General features: G+C 41.7%; 1 protein-coding gene across 4 annotated transcripts in view; it reads right to left on the bottom strand.

The window, feature by feature from the left end:
• The window catches only part of grip1 (glutamate receptor interacting protein 1), a 766,317-nt gene that overhangs the window by 716,834 nt on the left and 29,446 nt on the right, over window positions 1–20,037 (bottom strand). The window lies entirely within an intron of this gene.

Raw genomic sequence — 20,037 nt, 5'->3', positions numbered from 1 at the left:
AACCGTTCTCAAAAAATATCATTTTGGGGCACCCAAAACGCCGGTGCCGTGTGGACGCCAGGCCGAAACGATATAAAATTTTATCGGATTCACCTGAATCCGTTGCCGTGTGGACAGGGCCTTAGTTGTCAACAGCAGCTGCAATGAGTGCAGTCAAGGTGGATTTGTTACTGTTTGGAAAGTCATGCCGGTGTTTCTCCACGACTTGCAACAAGAACTGTTTTTGTTCTTCTTGATTGGTCAGGACTCCATCGAACGCCTGAATCAAGGCCACCCCTCGCTCAGCTGCATCGTTGACGACTTTCAGACTTCTCACTTTCTGTTGGCCAACAATGTAATCATTGTCACTGCTCCATGTATCTGGACTGCTCACGAGGAATTTCTGCGGTATGTTAAAGGCTGTGAAAAGCTGCTTGGTGTGTTGTGATACAAAGTCAAACAACTGCTTCTGAAGTACTGTGGGGTTGAAGGCAATGTGTCGAGGATGATGTGTTGTTTTCTTGTCGAGGGCTTTCACCATGGCTGATTTCACCTCAGCTGACACTGCAGAGTCGAAGAATGCTAAACCGACCAGGATTTCACTTAAAAGTGCCATTCCACCATTGGATGTATTCTTTGGCATAAAATACAATATATTTTATGACAACATGACTAGACAGAGAAATCTTTTAGCTTCAAAATGATATATCGAACATAATTTTTTGACAACGACAAGTATATTAATTTTGCGACCAAAGTCACCTACCCTTTTAATTTCCGCGCGGTAGTGAAACGTGATGTCATCGGCAGGTTCCCCTTCTTGTGTACCACGTCACGTGTGACGTGGCACAGATTATCAGCAATGGCGGATAGAACGCGATTGTCAGCTTCGGAAAAGAAGCGAAGGAAAATAGCAAGTGATGCCCAAAGGAGACGGTCGATGGTGAATATCGGCACAGCAATCGACAAGTGGAAATCGCGTTCTATCCGCCATTGCTGATAATCTGTGCCACGTCACACGTGACGTGGTACACAAGAAGGGGAACCTGCCGATGACATCACGTTTCACTACCGCGCGGAAATTAAAAGGGTAGGTGACTTTGGTCGCAAAATTAATATACTTGTCGTTGTCAAAAAATTATGTTTGATATATCATTTTGAAGCTAAAAGATTTCTCTGTCTAGTCATGTTGTCAAAAAATATATTGTATTTTATGCCAAAAAAATACATCCAATGGTGGAATGGCACTTTAAGTACCACGCAGCAGCTGCAAATCATTCTGCGGAGCACATGATGCACATGCGCATGTGAACCAGGCTTTTAGGTAGACCTTTATCACCAACGTGTTGAATAAGAGTGTTAATACACGCATGCAACAGCTACTGAATAGTTACTCTATGAAAACATTTCAGCCCATTGAGCTACCAAAACATATGCACTTGGAGTAATTACTATAGGGGTGTTCACACAGCAACTTTTACTCCAGTGTAGCACCGGGGCTGCCCCGGTAGAGCGTTCACACGGTACAAAGTTATACCGGTGTAGCCCCTGAAAGCTGCTTAAACCGGTGCAAATCTAACCCTGCTCGGGAGGTGGTTTAAGAAATTTCCTCCGGAGTAAATGCTAGTTTGCGGGGCAGCACTGATATAAAATGGGATGTCTGAACGCTACAGGGGTAGACTCGCTACGCGTGAGGAGAGTTGATTACATACGGGCATTGCATAATTTGCATCTTGGTATTTTGCGCTTCCAAAAGGCGAATATCAACAACAACAGAACTGCGTGTCTTCCAGTGTTGCCAGATTGGGCGGTTTTAAGTGCATTTTGGCGGATTTGAACATATTTTGGGCTGGAAAACGTCAGCAGTATCTGGCAACACTGGTGTCTTCATCCACGTTGTTTTCCCGGCGCTTGGTGATGCCATGACAACCGGGAAAAGGAAGTACATTTTCACGCCTGCGCATATTTCATTTCCGCATTATTACTATCGTATAGCACGGTCGCAAAAACTGCCGTGTGAACGCAAGTGGGGCTGCACCGGTGCCAACACGCTTCTCTCTAGTAAGCAGGTTTGTGACGTGTGAACGCTCCACAAAATTTACACCGGTGTAAGATATATCGCAACAAAATACATCGGTGCAGCATCGATGCAAATATGTGCCGTGTGAACACCCCTTATGCATCATAAAAGGAACAAAATGAGAGGGTGGGACCTGGAAAACATTGAAAAAATTTTTTTGCCCATTAGACTCCATGGCACCCTAATCAGTAGGGTCCACTTGGACTCCGACCTGGCAAAAGTGCTGGATAAGGAGGAGTACGCTTTATTCATTTTCCATGTCACTGAACGGCAAAAAGGATTCCTCGGGCCACAAAATTTAAAATTAGCCTCCGATATTCATTTCCCTGTGTTTAATACCCCAGTAGCCATGCTGTATCCTCCATGCTGAAGAAGACTAACCCAATATCAGGCGTCACACTTCAACATGGGCTGTAATTAAGTGAGAACACTTGCATAAGGGTCGCTGGTGTGTTAAATTAACGCGGTCTGACAAGAGCAAGAGGACTGCAATGACAAAGAAAAAGGCACTATGTTGTTCACTGTAGCGCACTCGAAACACCGAGCTACAGTCAGCATAGGTACTGAAGGCACAGCTCAATATTAACTCCACAGCAGGGAGCAGGAGCAGAATGTGAGCCTCGCGATGAGCATTTTCACCTTCGCTAGGCTTCTGCTGGAGTTTGGAAGAAAAAGACAGAGCCATGAGGGCAAACGGTGCAATGACAGACAGTCTTGGGTGACTTCTCTTCCTGCTGCTCAGTGAAGAGAACCGGTTTACACTCCGAATTGGGATTTTCTTTCCCCCCGCCCCCACCCCCATGAGAGAAGATATTTGAGTGTCAGCAAATGTCCTTTTGACCCATGAGTCAGACTTTAAAAGCATGACGCTGAAGTAATAATCCAAAAGCAGCAGAAGTGACGCATTTCTCTGGCCCTTACATCCATTGCCAAATCATTTAGTCCATTCCTCGGTCTTTATTTTGAAGTCAGAGGAATGGGCTTCCTACAAACAGGCTTCTCAAGCTTGCGTGTGTTGTGGCCTGGGAAAACCCATCAGATGTTTTGAAATGTGCTTGGTATGAAAACAATAACAGTTATTCCACGAAATCGAGTCGTACATGAGCTGACAGCCGACGAGGCGCGTAGCACCGAATCGGCTATAAGCCGTGTACGACGAGATTGAATGGAACAACGGTTTTATCCTATCCACATTCACTGGGTTTTGAGAAACAGAGCATTTTTATTTTTTGCAAATTCGATAAATAAAAACTTTATACAAAACGTCCGACAAAATAATTTCCACTTAGAATTTCCACAAACTTGCGAAATGACCGTAGCAATTTGTGAAAAATGCTATAACAATAATAATTCTTGAAAAATTAAAAAAAAAAAGTTCTTCCCATCAAATACTTTCATTCCATATTTTTTTGCTTTTCTGGGTTTTGCTTTCGAGTAGAGTTTTTATTTCGTCCTCGGTTGGTTCAGCAACACGCTCCGCCATTTTTTCCCCCTCTACTCAAGGTATATGAGCTGATATCCTGGTAATAGAATAGCCAATCAGAGTGCACGATCACTCATATCCAGTGAATGTGATTAGAATAATAATAAAAAAGAAGACAGAGTCATCTATATCCCCCGCCCGACAGTATATACCAACTTTCAAGATAGTCACATTTTTCAAGTTCTGCTGCAGGAAACCAACCCTACCTCTTTACACTGACCTCAGCAGCCCATGGCATAAACCCACGGGACCTTTGGTTCAAGTGAGATAAAAATTAAAATTTTTCACATTTCCTAGTATCAAAAGGCAGAGATACATTACTTAAAGGGGAACTGAGGTCATTTTTAAACTTGCTTTATTTCTTAATTAACGTGTTATTCAATTACGTTTTCGGTTTTAGTAACCTTATATCGTGACTCGTATTGGCAACTAATTGCAATGAAATATTATACTTATCGGCCTGTTCGGTTTTTAGCCATGTTGAATTTAGTTCGTTTGGTCCACGGCAGGCGTCGCTTATCCGCGCGATCTTCACGAGACTTGTGCGAGATTTCGAAACATGAAGCGTCAGCCAGGTGTCAGTGCCGCCGTTTTGAAAACTGTTTTCCAAATGAAGTATTGCACAAAAATGAGTTTAAATGACGATTACTGCCTACTTTTTTCAAACTTTCCTGATTGCGATCAAAACAAACAAAACTTCCGGCTTGATTACGTCAGCATTCGAAAGAGGGCGCGCACATCTTTTGACAACGTTGGCAGATGTCGGTCACTTTGATTTCCGCTGTACGTTTTACTTCCGTCCTACGATGTCTCACACAGGTCTCAACGAATCTCGTTTACGGCCACTGCTTTGACATATGGACTGATCTATTACAGAGCACAGGGGTTTTCAAAGTGTGGGAGAGTCAGCCCCCCCCCAGAGAGCAAATAAACAACAGCGCCCCCCCCCTACAATTTTTGTTGTTGCTATACTTAATGTTCCATTCGTATTTTAAAAAAATGGTTGTTGTACACGTTATTTTTTTCTTTTACACATTTTAAACATCTGTGCTTTTTTAAAACTTTTTTTTTTTACACATTTTAAACATCTCATAGCATCGTTAGCTAGCACCTCTTGGCAGACAACACAGTGTGGCAGTGGAGCATCTTCAGATCCAGTCCATGAAAATCCAAACTTTAAATAATCGTGGTCATACTTCCTTCTTTTTTTGCTTGGCCCAGACTCTGTCTCCTCACTCACTGTAGCTTTAGGTACTAAAAATCCATCCATTTTGTCTCTGGCAAAGGCTAGCTGAAGTTCGCTAAATGTCCGCAATAGTAACTTATTCTGGTTTATTTTTCCTCACGGTGCGCCCCCCCCGAAGAACTCTGGCGCCCCCTAGGGGAGGCGCACCCCACACTTTGAAAAGCCCTGACGTAGCATATTTCAAACACTCACAACTTGCTATAGCAGTGACAAAATAGCTCTCAAAAATGCATTCTGATATTTAATGAAATGAGATAAACAGAATTTTGATAATTAAAAATTTACCTTCAGTTCTCCTTTAAAAATCAACAAATACACCAACTTTCAAGACCATACCACTCATAGTTTTCAAGTTCTGCTCCGGAAACAAAACCTACCCCCAAGACTAACCTGAGAGACTAAGTCTGAAATTGTTTCCATGGAAACATGGAAAATGAAAATTTCTCGAATTTCTTAGTATGAAAAGGCACATCTACATCACCTTGTTAACATGTACACCAAGTTTCAAATCTGTATCATGAATAGTTTTGGATATGCGCTCCGGAAATGAACATTGCTCTTAGAAACCAAGTCAAAATCTAATTATGTAAAAATTTGGAAAATACTTTCTTTCAAAAATCCAAAAGAGCAAAAGGCACCAGTTCACATGTTGCTTGATATGTATACAAAGCTTCATGAAGATATCTTCAGTAGTTTTAAAGCCATGGCCCGGAAACGAAAACGTGACCAGCCCGGACGGACGGAACCCGTTTCTATATTTGCTTATAATAACAACAAGACAACAAATATACATTTCACCAGGATGAAATCTTCCCTAATGCTGGGGATCAGCTGACAAATTCAGTCCAGTTTTGACATGGCTTTGTTGTGGAAGACAAATTTTCATCCTTGAATATAATCAATCAATCAATGAACAGCGATGTGGCGTCTGGGACGTTCCACGACGCCCTGATGAAAAGTCTGGCATGTCAGAATTTTTGTATTTTCTCGCCTAGTTTGACATGCTCCTCGATAGCCGTGATTGACAATTTCTTGACCCTCCTCCTCGATGATTCGCAAGGACGTGAATGATGATCGGTCGTGGTCAGACTTGCAGCATTACCAGCCTCCTGACCAAGACACGGCAAGAATTTATGGCATGACGACTGCCAAACCTGGCATAGCGACCATCGTGAAAGCAAAAATATCATGTAGTCTGATCCCAGCGTAAGCTATCCTCTTGCAAAAAGTCATGTTGTGTAAGGAGCCGGTTTACCAAATGCTGTGATTAAACAGTCGGTCCGCTGAAAGATGACTAAAACCGTGCTAGCTAAGTGCGATTTCCTCACACAGTCAACGTCAGATTGTTGAATAGCTACTTGTTATGGCATAATACCATGACACACCGGCTTATTAACTCAGTTTGTCACCAAATACCATCTGTCGAAATGCCTGCAGTGTTCCTGGGTTACAGTCAGAAAATCATGTTTAAAAAGAACCCTTCACTTTGAGAAAACACCAGACTAAAACCAGCGGCTGAAATCCGGTCAAAATCAGGCACTAATTTCAGATACGGAAGGCAAGTATCTGTGTTCCACTTCTGTGAAGGTTTTCCAGGCTCCCATGCCTTCCTGTTCTGTAAAAACGTCATTATGATATCCACATTTGCTTTTGTTTATGATCATTTCTCTTGTTAAGATGCCATTATTATTTGTGCATACAGAAAGTAGTAATAGCAGCAGTAAACATATCCAATAAACTGGATGCATGGTATGTTTTTTTTTTTTTAAATGTATCCTGTTTAAGATTCTACACTAAAGACCCGGTCCCACAATACCGATAACCATAGACATATAAACACAGACGCCGCCTTCTGCGTAGAATCATACGTCATCCTCGCCGCCATATTGGATGTGGCAAAGTGGAGATTCTTCAACCGTCTCTGGTATGGAGCACTTGCATGTGACGTCACAGCCGATCCAGATTGTGACAGACGCCATCTTGTAGGTCAAACGCCATATTTCCGCCTTCTACTTCTGCTTTTACTTCTACCTTTTCTTCTGGAAAACCCTACTATATACAATTCTACTACAACGGCTGCGGCTACAAGCTCTCCCTACCTGTGCACGTTTTTTATGTTTTTTGTGTGTATTTTTGCGTGTTGTTCGTCTGTACCGGACTTCAATATCCACTACAACCGTATGGACTTACTGGACATTGGTTTCCAGCAGAAAATGACGGTTTGTAGCGATTTCCATCGCATGCACAACATTCCGGACGAGATAGCGAGACCAGCGGGGTCTCCGTGGATTGTTATCGGAAGCAAAGCGAAGGAGGCAGTGTCGGGAGCGGAAGCAAAAGCGAGGCTACAGGCAGAGTTGACTAAGCTCAGAAAACAGCCACTCAAACCTCCACTGCTAAGCCTCTACCTCTCCAATGCCAGATCCATGTAAACAAGACGGACGATTTGGAATTACAGCTGGAATTACCTTATTCTATTCTATAATCGGCTGGTCAGTACTATACTCAATACTTAAGTGACTTACCCGTCCAATGAGGATTCTTGTTTACAAGATGCCACATCTGAGTCGCTGACAAATCCTGAATTTCTGTAAAGATAACTGTCCAGAGATTTATAAGCACGCAGTGCTTCACCACTGAACAGCGAGGGAAAGTTAATGAGGTAATTATACACGTCCGGGTATTCCGCTGGCAGTTCAAAAGCCGGTCGTGAAAACTCCGTCCGGAAAGCCATAAGGGTCACTAATCTGTAGATCGTTTATTTTAGACATATATCTAGTTATCTGTTCATTAGAAAAATGAGCCGTGTCGTCCGTCGGTTGAAATTGATCCATTCTGTACATGAGTGCAGCAGTATTCAGTGGTGTTTTAGACCGACAAGATGGCGGTTGTGTACTTTCCGGTCACGTGACTGCAAGATCTCTATAGCGTCTAGACAGTAGCCGAGAATAAAGATGCCTCATTCATGTGCTGCGTTTAACTGTACCAACAGGTTTACCGTCCGAACGAGATCACATGGGATTACCTTTCACAGCCGAGACTGGAAAAATACTTTTCATTGTATTTGGTCATTATAACGTAATTTTACGAACAGATTTTTCTGACTTTGTGGCTAATATGAAGTCTCGCGCATAATAGCCGCTCGGTAAAACCTGTCTCCAAACAACGAAGTATGTTCTATGGGTATAATTTATTTCATAGCCCACCCAACCAATTTCACCACCAGCTGTCAGATGGTGATGGCACACTCAAAAAGAAAAGAGATTGGAAGCATGTCAGATTGTGAAGTAATCACATGGAGCAATCCCATTGTAATATGGTTTAATTGAATTTTTTTCCATATAGCACTGTATATTGCAAAAATTGTTTTTAGAGACATTTTATAGCCTATCTGCACGGCATTTAATGAAAGTGATGCGGAGACGGCATGGCACGGCACGGCTTCAGCAGCGTAAGCACAGCACATTATTCTACACGATCCCCGCTGAGCTCCAAAACATGCCTTGATGTGTAGATATCGTTAGTAGCCTACGATAGAAGCAGCGGAATAAAAAAAAAAAAAAAAAAGTTTCCGATAGCTTGATTCCGGTATAGGCCTGCTGCATGTTGAGGAAAGTTAGGTCACACCTCCCACGGAATATTGACGGGTATTTCGCACACTATTTATAACCATCACATTAAAAGTTATACATGTTGTTTTGATGCCTGTTTGTTTCCCAAATATATATGTGTGTGTGTCTTAATGGGTGAATAAAAGGCATAGAGTTAAATATTATTGTAGAAAGGGGCTTTATGAAGTTCAGTCCATTTACTTGCATTGGTTTACGGGGAAGATTTGCCACATCAAATATGGCGGACACTCTGACGTATCCCAGCAACGGGGCCACCAGCTCAATGCGGCGTCTATGTTTCTATGTCTATGCCGATAACTATAACTACAACTATAAACAAATCTGTCCCCTGCAGTTTATGTAGTCGGTGGTCACACCAGACCGATAACGATCCCTATATCCCAGGCCTGGGTTTATCCGTATCACCGAGATTGCTCCTGGAGCCATTTTTCCAGGCCTGGAAAAATCTGCTCCGATAAAACATCTGACCAATCAGGAAACGGTTTACATGCGACACTGTCTGAGCATGTGCTATTTTCCCCTCGAGCATCTTTGTACATCCTTGTTGCATCATGAAGTCACGGAATACGGATTCACAGAAGATAACCCAAAGCACGGATCTTTTATTCACGGATGTGTGATTTTCTGTGAAATATCAAGAAAAAAGTGAACAAATAAATCCAGGTAAGATATTTTAATTATGAACTTCAGCAATCCAAACATTTGTTTTAGACTTCTTAATTTTTTTTTTTTATCCGTGATGCATCATCCGTATGAAATTGGGAACTAATCTGTAATATACTGAAACGTCCGTGACCAATCTGTAAATTATTAGCATCCGTATTAAACCACTCTGTATTTTGTATCCTTTTTTATTATATTTCCGTAATCCGTGACCTCTCTGTATTAGATCAACCACCGGAGTGTGTACATGGGTTGTTTTTAAGTCCAAGCTGTACAGAATGACCCAGAATAATCAAGTCAAGTTTATTTGTATAGCGCTTTTAACAATAAACATTGTCGCAAAGCAGCTTTACAGAATTTGAACGACTTAAAACATGAGCTAATTTTATCCCTAATCTATCTCCAGTGAGCAAGCCTGTGGCGACGGTGGCAAGGAAAAACTCCCTCAGACGACATGAGGAAGAAACCTCGAGAGGAACCAGACTCAAAAGGGAACCCATCCTCATTTGGGCAACAACAGACAACATCAGGCTTTCGTCTAAACCGGGGAACAGGGGCGCTGCGCCCTCTTACTCTTGGCGTGCGCCCCCTTACCGAAATGCCGATTGAACCCCAAGTCACACTTAGGCCATGCACTTATATGCTACTGCACAACATGCAATCTTTCTCAAAACGATCTTTTCTCCGTGAAAACATCCCAGCAACACCACGTGACAATGTGTCTGATCATCAAATACGTTATAATTACTCCAAAAATATTCCAATCATAGTAGATACACCGCCAGACGGTGCAAAAACAATCCGAATTGGCGTTTTCCAGACTGAGGCGCCATGTTGTTTAGTTGTTTACTTGACCTTTCACCCACCGGCACGGGAGCTTTTGACAGAAGTAGTTCGCGAGTTGTTTTTGTTGACACTTGGGCATTTAAAGATGTCATCCCGCGGCACGAAACGGAAGAAAGCCAAAGACTGTCCGGGGCAGAAGATGATTACTTCTTTCTTTTTCAATGCTGACAGACAATTTGTTACAATTTCCCTCTCGGATAGCCTCAGAATGTCCCAATGTAGCCTCAATTTTTCAAAGGCTTCGCACGGCGGAGGGGGGGGGGACAACTGGCACCATCCCCCCCACACACTTCGCTCCCTCGCCATGGTGAGCGCCCTCATACTAAATTTTTCTAGAAAAAACCCTGAACATGACTATAACAAAGTCAGCTTCGTTGATGCTATAACCCCGCCACCGACGGAAACCCGAGCGCAAAACCGTTCACGACAACCGCAGTCTCCAGCCACAAAAGCACCACTGCAAGAGTCCAGAGCGTCCTCCAGGCGCGACCCCCAACTGTCCACATGGGGCCGTCCTCCACAGGAGCAATGCGATGAGACTCCAACCAGACAGACACAGGGCACCAGGATGGATCAGGCAGGTCTGAGGAGCAGAAGAGGTCAGCATCTCGATCCCAGGGCCGACATGTAACTCAAATGTGCTACTACTTGGAAAAAACTTCCATGACTATTCCAAAGGTGCATGCATTTATTTCCTTGAGTGGCAGGACCAAGCGACATTATAGTCAGGGTTATATAGTTGTGGTGTGACTGCTCCAGACTGGAACTAAAATCAGGTAGAGGTTGTAGTTATAGTTATCGGTGTTGCGGGACTGGGCCCTAAACCATTATCCAATCGGCTAAAATCCCAGGAACAATGATCCACTAGAAAGAAAAGGAAAAAAAACCCTCTTTTTTTTGAGCAAAGATTGTGATTCCTTTAACCACATAAATAATCCTCGACTGATAACTACGCTAATTCCCATTTGCGGTTTTATGAAATCGTAATCGTATCACCCTGGATAATTATGTTTGGCATGCTAAGTGCTTCTTGGGCACTTTGTGTGGACAGAAAGAGTGCTCACCCTCGAACATCCTGAGATAGTGAGCAGAAAATCAATAGCTGGTTGAGCTGACAGTTGTGACAGTACAAAAGAAATTTGACATTGAGAAACTGGAGGAGAAGATGGAGGACTCCCCTGCAGGTCGGTCCGAAGACGCTGCCATACACTTGAGGATAAACGGACGTGTCAGACAAGCCAGAGTGAACCGGCCTGCTTCCTGCTGCTTTAAAATGACTCCTGGGTCAGAACATACAGTTGTATTTATCCCAAACCGATTCTGAACTTTTCGGAGTCTTGACTCACTCGAAACCAATTTTGAGAATAAACCAAGAAAACCTTTCGTCTCATCCAAGTTCAACTCGTTTGTTATACTGCTGCGGAAACAATGTCACCTTGCCTTTTCTTTGCCGGTTCCTCCCCTTGATGAGGTCGTATGAAGATAAAAAGCTTATCCTGGGGCGAAATATGCTGATTGGGGTATTGTCATTTACCGTGTCCTTTAGCTCCCTCTCAATCACTGCGCTGAAAAACTGCGTCTTATCTTTACAGACTGATCTCGTCAGCTCAAAATCTGTCCGTGCGCAAACACCAGAAATAATAACAACAACAATAACCAGTTCCAGCTCGCAAAATCTAAAAGGTACATTGTTGCTTTTGAAATCAGTGAAGCTATTCACAGGAAACGCATTGTGGTTTTATATCGGAGTACAGTACACGACTGAAAAGCATTTCTCTCAATCAGGCCGCATTCATTCTGCAGATTATTTCGAGCGAGTGAGCTTTGCACTGCTCGGTTTATGTCGACACACAACTATAAATCCAGCAAAGGGTTTGCCTCATGATTGCTAGATGTCCTTGCTGATGTACTCTACCGCAATTACCAGCCGTAATTAACGAGCGAGCGAGAAAGCTTCAGCGTGGCACGGATATCTGCTCTCCACGCAGGCTACGGACCGAGCTGACGTCTCTTACCGAGGCTCGTTACTTTAAAAACAGACTTTTGTAGGTGCATTTGGGTAACTGAGTGATCAATCTCATTAAATCTGAAGGTTAATAATTAAAATTGAATCAGTCTCATTTGAATCGTTTTCAGTGAATCATTTTCATTGAATCAGTCTCATATTATCATTAAATTACTCATGGAATCAGTCTCATTAATCAATACCATTAATATTGGTGCTTAATAATAAAATTACCAAACAGCTAAATTATGGTATATTCCAAATTATTATGATCAATTACCATATTACATAAATCATATGCACCTTTGAATTCTTGGAGACTGGGGACTTCAAAGATATTGGAACACAAATAAACACACAGTTTGAATAATAAATTAATTTATTATAACAAAGATAAAAATGAATAATGTCAGCAGATATATACAAGTATGATGATATGGTCATATACTTGAGAGTGTGTGTGTGTGTGTGTGTGTGTGTGTGTTTGTGGGTTAAAATTAAACATGTAGAGTGCGTGTGTATGTGTGTGTGTGTGAAAAGAAATTAAACGTAGTGTGTGTGAGAGAAAGTGTGCGTGTTGTGGTGAAGGCAAAAGATTAGCTTTGTGTGCTAATTAAGATGTGTGTGTGTGTGTGTGTGTGTGTGTGTGTGTGAGAGAGAGAGAGAGAGAGAGAGAGAGAGAGAGAGGCCTTGTGTGTGTGTGGTCTACACAAAAGAATTAGCTCTGGTAGCTAACTCCACGTGTGTCTGTGGGGGAGGAGTTGACCACGTGGTAAGGCCTATGGCCTAGCAAAAGAAAGAAGCTAGCGTGGGATGCTAACTGAGGTGTGTTTGTGAGGCCAGGTGACCACGTGTTCGTGTAGGCCTAGATTAACCTCGTGTGGCTAAGCTAAGACAAAGGAATGCTAGCTAGGGTGTGTTTGTGAGAGGCCACGTGTTTGTGTAGGCCTAGATTAGCCTTGTGTTTAGCTAAGACAAAGGAAAGCTAGCTAAGGTGTGTTTGTGAGAGGCCACGTGTTTGTGTAGGCCTAGATTAGCCTTGTGTTTAGCTAAGACAAAGGAAAGCTAGCTAAGGTGTGTCTGTGTGTGGGGGAGGACCGCCACGTGTTTCTAAGACAATACACTTAGCTTTGGATGCTAATGGGACAAAAGAAATTAGCCGTAGACTGATTTCACTAGCTTATAACAGTACTGAATCCACTGAAACCTTGATAAGGTCAAAATGTGTGATAAGGAAATTAAAGTGTTAGTCAGGAATAAAGAGAAGGATGCACAGCCTATCTATTAAAACAACTGAGAGATTAAAACAAAACAATAATCAATTCTACACGCTGCGTGTTTACAGTGTAACAAACCGTTCCTGAGGTTAAATTCACACTACTTCAATAAAAGCTAATTTCTAAGACTAGGTTTTGCCCAAATGCCAAGTCTTACTCAGTATCTTGCCTCTAGCAAGATTATGAAGAGATGCTCCGAGACTTTTGGAGTTTCGCCGTTGTGGAGCACGTGAGTCGCTTCCGTGAGGCGCAGAGAATTTCTTGGTCCGATGCGTGGTCGCTCGTGATGAAAAGAAAAGTCTCTGATTCAATACTGTGCACAGCTTTTGAGTTAAAAAGGATCCAGTCGCTTCTTAACTTTAAAATAACTGCCTGGGCTGCAGTTGTACGTACTTATAAGGAACAAATGAAAAACCGGTTGTAACTCAAGCTGAGTTTGAAATCGCGCGATCTTAGAGTCTACCGTGGCCAAAGGTAAACCAAGAAAAGCGCGAAACTCTGATTCTTGAGGAAAAGACGTCTGTTCTTGGGTTTGCTCGGCGGAGCAAACGATCCTCCCTGTGCCCGTGTTGAATTCATGGCGCCGAAAGAGGAGGAGCTAGGAGTTTCCGGGTTTCTTATGCTTTCATGGAGGATGTGACGTTGGTGATCCCACCCACGCGTGACGTAGGTCAACGCGGAAGCTGGTGATGGGAGTTGTAGTCCTTAAACGGACGGTGTATTGTACCTACACTTTCGTGGGGCGTCGTGGCTCAGGTGGATAAGGCGCCATACCATAAATCCAGGGACCCGGGTTCGATTCCAGCCCGAGGTCATTTCCCGATCCCTCCCCGTCTCTCTCTCCCGCTCATCTCCTGTCTCTACACTGTCCTATCCAATAAAAAAGGTGAAAAAAGCCCCCCCAAAAATCTTTAAAAACAGACTTTCGTTAACGTCCTGAGCTGAGGACCGTGGCATTGATGTCTAACTTTATCACAAACAATGGCTCGATAGCACGTTCCAGTTAGGACCGTTAATCTTGCCTTCACATTATAAATCACGAGGCTGAGGTCTTCCAGCTAGATGTCGATGGTGTTACTAGTTGTTGGTATAAATCAGTGTTGTAGTCGAGTCATTAAACCTCGAGTCCGAGTCCAGTCTCGAGTCGAGTCCAAGTCATTCAAGAAAAATTGAGTCGAGTCGAGTCCGACACTCCAACTGCACCATTTGATGGTGGCCGTTTCAGCGCCTGTAACATTAGTTTGTTCCTGAACATGACGTATGAACAGGTGAATGTGCGTTCTCTTCGTCAGGGAGCGTGAAGTATTCTGTCAGAGATGGTTGGGAGACGGACAGAAGTGCAGAAGGTGTGTTTATTAATGCAAGTGAAGACGGGTAAAACAATCCAGAACGGCAGGCAAAAAAAAAAAAAAAAAAAAAAAAATCGGTCGAGCGAGGCACAAACAGACTATCGTAGACTTGGCAGAATCAAAGACGAGGAACAGGAAATCAGAGATCAGGAAACCAAACAAGGAAATAAGGCTCGGTAATGTGTCAGCAATGCAACTCAATACTTCGCAAAATAAGTGTTTTCTCACATAGGCGCACTGATTGCGCCTTAATCCTGTGCAGGTGCAAGTCATTTATGGAGCGCGCAAGAGTCTGCTTGGGCACGCTTCGGACAGCGTCTATCTGATTCACGCGTCAAGGTGCGCAGGTGTGACACTCTTGCACAAAATTAGTACAAAAAATTAATGCAGATATAAATATCTTATGACAAATTATTATGGCATGTTACAAAAAAAAATTAAGAAAAAAAAAAAATCAGGAGTCCTTGTCTCCAATTTACGAGTCCAGATGCAGTTAACGCACGAGTCCGAGTCCAAGTCCGAATCATCAGCGGTCAAGTCACAAGTCCTTAAAATGAGGGCATGAGTCGGAGTCAAGTCCGAGTCCTGGACTCGAGTACTACAAGCCTGGTATAAATACGCAGGTGATTATAGAAAATCTCATGCTGACTGGTCAAGAAATTTGGACTCTCAATAATCACCTCGAGCGACTCGGCAAAATGGCGGCCAAAGGCTTTGTCGCCGTACCTGTATGCGAAGAAGAATTACACGTGATGAAAGAAAATGCTGTTCGTGAAAACACTAAAGACAAAGTTTGGCCTAAAACTATTCAAAGGTAAGGTGGAACTGCGATTTATTTTATTTATTTCAAAACAAAGTATTTTACGTGAGTCGGCACAGATAAGTGACAATTCTGCGCCGCGCCTTTATTACATTTACAATCTGCTTTTAAGCTTTGAAATAAATTATTTTAAATATGATTTGTAATTTTTTTAAATAAAAAAAATAAAATAAAATAAAATAAAAATCACCTGTATATGTATACTAAAACAATTATCCTCCTCAGGCTCAGTGAATATCGGTGATTATTCCATCAAATAAGTGTCGTTTATTTTTTCGCGGTGCGGTTTCCATCAAATCCTGCGCTCTGATTGGCTGGTGAGCGGATCCGTACCATAGGATACGGACCCCAGTTGCGGACCCCGGTTACGGACCTCTGGCGACTCGTTTGTTCACAACAACAAACATAGTAGAATTTGTCAACATTTCTCTTTTTTTTATACAAGATTTATTTGTAAGATTATCAAAAATCTTATAAATTTTTGCCAGCATTTCTCAGGAGAATAGCATTAATTTTACAGCATGGATAGCGATAACGACAGTGTTCACAGCGAAAGCGAGTTTTACTACCCTGAGGAAGAAGAAATAAAAGAAAACATTTCAGGAGAAAGCTAAAAACCTCTAACTGTTGCTAAGGCTGAGCAAAAACATGGCTGAATCCTGAATGACTCAATTTTGTATAAATAGGGGACTACATAGGCGGCAAAATGTAGTTTTTTTTCCTGCCATGGAAGTGCACTTGTATACCGAGGAGGAAGCAATTTGCATTACAGCCGTGAATGAGGATTCAAAATGGCGGCTCGGCTCGGTTTTCCCTTTCGGGCGCTCTCGTTTTCTGTTAGAATTTGGTAAAGAAAAAAATAAATATATTATTTACCAGCTTAAGGTCGGTCCGTATGGTGAAATACCGTGACCTCGGCCTTGAATACTGACCTCGGCACAGAGGGCCTCGCTCAGTACTTTCAAGACCTCGGTCACGTTATTTCACGATACGGACCTCCCAGCTGGTACATAACATATATATTCAAGTCAGTGAGAAATATCGATATAGTTTGCAAAATTATTTAAAAAAATAATAATAACGTGTGATTGCATAAATATTCACCCCCACTCCTAATTAGCCCAGGTGCCATCACAAGTCACATAATTAGTCGAATGGCGTCTGATAATGTGCAATTAAAAAAAAGTGTTGCATGATTAAATATCATTATAAATACACCTGCTCCCAGGAGACCCCAGGAGCTATCCGAACAAATCCGAGACAAAGTTCTGGAAAATAATTAAATCAGGGCTTGTTTTAATATTCAAAAATAAATAAATAAATAGATAATAGTAATAATAAAAATGTTCAACAGCCCGTGGAGCAGTAATACATCCATCATTTAAAAAATGCAAAGTATGCGGCACGACCAGAGGGCCTCGCTCAGTACTTTCAAGACCTCGGTCACGGTATTTCACCATACAGACCTCCCAGCTAGTACATAACATATATGCATGTATAATAAAAACGTCTTCTATTCCCTTCTAGCGGGTTTCTTTAATTTGGTTTGATAGCATGCAAGATTGTTAGTATATCGCTTATCCTACATATATTACGTCACTCTATCCAACGGACAATGAGCAGTGAATACGGTTTACGATATTGCACGATTGTCAAGACAACATGACGTCGTAGGCCGGAGATGTAAAACTTCCACGCTAGCGAGCGACTGTGACAATTTGTAAACAAACATGGCCGCCAGGTTTGCATCGTTAAATACGGAAGGTTTTGAGAGAATTTTGAAAGAGAAAGACGCATTGAACACCCTAAAGGAATATGTACGTATCATAATAATAATAATAATAATAATGGCTGCCTTTTTTTCGTGGTACATCAGCTATATCCCATTCAGCTAGCATGATACTGAACTCATCATCAACTCCTTCAATGTGACGCTAGCTGAATGGAATATATCCGATATACCATGAAAAAAAGCCAGCCAGTATTATTGAAATAATAACCTCGACTTCGTCTCGGATGTTCTTCACCAATCTTCACCTCACCTTCGATGAATAATTGTTAAATAGCGGAAGGTGTTTAACTCGCAAGTTGATCAGACAGACTTGATCTTAAACTCAAACCTGATCATAAACATGGAGGCAATGTGATAAAAATATTAAATCATGATACTTGATGTCTAGAATGTTATATAGACCAAATGATGTTTTGCGGACAAGGATTTTTTCCAAAAGACAGGCGATATGACCATATGAGATCCATATGATAATAAAATGCACTTTGTTTTTAAAGAATGCAGGTATTACACTCAGTAAAGCCATCAAGTCTTTCAAAGACGATCCTGATAAATCACTCAGGATTATTTGGAGTCGAAGATCTTTTGATTTGCTTCCAAAAAAAGGTCCTATTTTGCAGTAAAGGCTTCTTTAAAACCCGACGCTGCTGAAGGCTTGTGTTGGTATTTTCTTCAGAACTATCTTATTCATCAGAGACAAAGATAAAAAAAAAAAAAAGTATAGCGCTCTCCAGAATTATTGGCACCCTTTGTAGAAATGACCACAATTAATATTTAAAATGGTATTCCACCCTCACCCCCATCTGACCATGACACACAACACCAATTGTAGTTACACTGAGTGCGTTTACATGCACATAGAGAAAATCGAATTTCTGCCGTAGCTCGACTGAAATCGAAGTTCTAAACACCATGGAAACACCTTAGCTCAGCTGAAATCGAACCGAACTGGATTTCTCGTAATCGAGCTATGCGACCTAGATTATGCGATTGTAGCCGAGCTACTTAGTGCATGTAAACCCTATCGAGCTACGTAGTCGAGCTACTTACTTCAGCACTGCCCCTTCCGGAAGTGACGAGTGACGAGACCACAAGCGGGAAACACAACAGCCTCGGTCGGCATGACACTTCACCTTAGCCGCCACTTTATTAGGAACACTTGTGCTCAGATGTTTTCTGTTAAATAATTAATATTGTCTTCTTTACATTTTTTATAATCTTTACTTTCTCTGCATGTTTTAAATTTACTTTAACTTTATTCTATTTTATTCTTTATTCTATTCTGCTGGTTTCTTTTTTCTCCTCCTATTTGAACTACTACTTCATTTTATTATTTTATTTCTACTATTGTTTAATTCTTATTATTTTCTTTTAATTCTTTTAATTAATTGTTTTAGAATAAAAATAAAATTATTTTATGTAATTTTATTTCTCTATTGTTTACTGTTTTTGCTTCTGTAAAGCACATTGAACTGCCATTGTGTATGAAATGTGCTATATAAATAAACTTGCCTTGGGCATGTACGCACCCATTTCCAATTAGTTGGTAAGTTATTAGCATGTTAGCAGGCTAACAGTTAATATGTTCACCATTACAGATCAACTTCAACTTAGTGGCCATTTTATTAGGAACACTTCTGTTCGTACATACAAACACTCTTCTTGTGAACACGGAACTGATAACTTTGTTTATACTCTTGAATAGCTCTTCTTCATGACGACAACCGGAAGTGTACCAACACGATGGGGCGTGTAGCGCCACCTGTGGCTCGGGTGCACAATGTACCTCATACAATAGCTCGATTTCCTTGTGTGCATGTAGGATTGGATTTCTCTGGCACCCCTGCTGGGACCCTTAGCTCGATTACCGACAGCAACTCGATTTGGATGTGCATGTAAACGCACTGAATGATGCTGGGTGAAGTCCAGGCACGGCATTTAGCAAGATGCTTTCAGGAAAGGCTTCTTTCTTGCAGTGCTTCCAAACAATGTTTGTATAATATGAAGTATAAAACTGGTCTTATTATCCCCCACCCAAACGAAGTTATAGAAACGGGTTCCGTCCGTCTATCCGGTCACGTTTTCGTTTCTGGGCCATAGCTTTAAAACTACTGAAGATATCTTCATGAAACTTCGTATACATATCAAGCAACATATGAACTAGTGTTGCTATTTTGGATTTTTTTTTTTTTTTTGGGGGGGGGGAGGTATTTTTCAAACTTGTACATAAAAAATAGATTTTGACTGAGTTTCTAAGAGCAACGTTCATTTCCGGAGCACATCTCCAAAACTATTCGTGATACGGATTTGAATCTTGGCATACATGTTAACAAGGTGATGTAGATGTGCCTTTACATACTAGGAAAATTGAGAAATTTTCATTTTTCATGTTTCCATGGAAACAATTTCAGACTTAGTCTCTCAGGTTAGTCTTAGGGGTAGGTTTTGTTTCCGGAGCAGAACTTGAAAACTATGAGTGGGATGGTCTTGAAAGTTGGTATATGTGTTGATTAAGTAATGTATATGTGCCTTTTGATACTAAGAAATGTGAGAAATGTTAATTTTTAGCTCACCTGGACTAAAGGTCTGGTGGGTTTATGCCTTGGGCTGCTGAGGTCAGTGTAAAGAGGCAGGGTTGGTTTCCTGCAGCAGAACTTGGAAAAAAAATGTGACAAGTAATATCTTGAAACTTGGTATATAGACCTCTTGCAGTCACGTGACCGAATCCCGGCTGGAATGTAAACAGCTGCCATCTTGTCGGTCAACAACACAGCTGAATATTGTTGCACTCGTATACAAAATGGATCAATTTCAACCGACGGACTACACGGCTCATTTTTCTAATGAACAGATAACTAGATATAT

This window comes from Neoarius graeffei, chromosome 21, assembly GCF_027579695.1.
Source record: "Neoarius graeffei isolate fNeoGra1 chromosome 21, fNeoGra1.pri, whole genome shotgun sequence".
In the NCBI taxonomy this organism is placed as follows: Eukaryota; Metazoa; Chordata; class Actinopteri; order Siluriformes; family Ariidae; genus Neoarius; species Neoarius graeffei.
The sequence above is the reverse complement of the archived record's forward strand: the minus strand, read 5'-3'. Positions and strand labels throughout refer to the sequence as shown.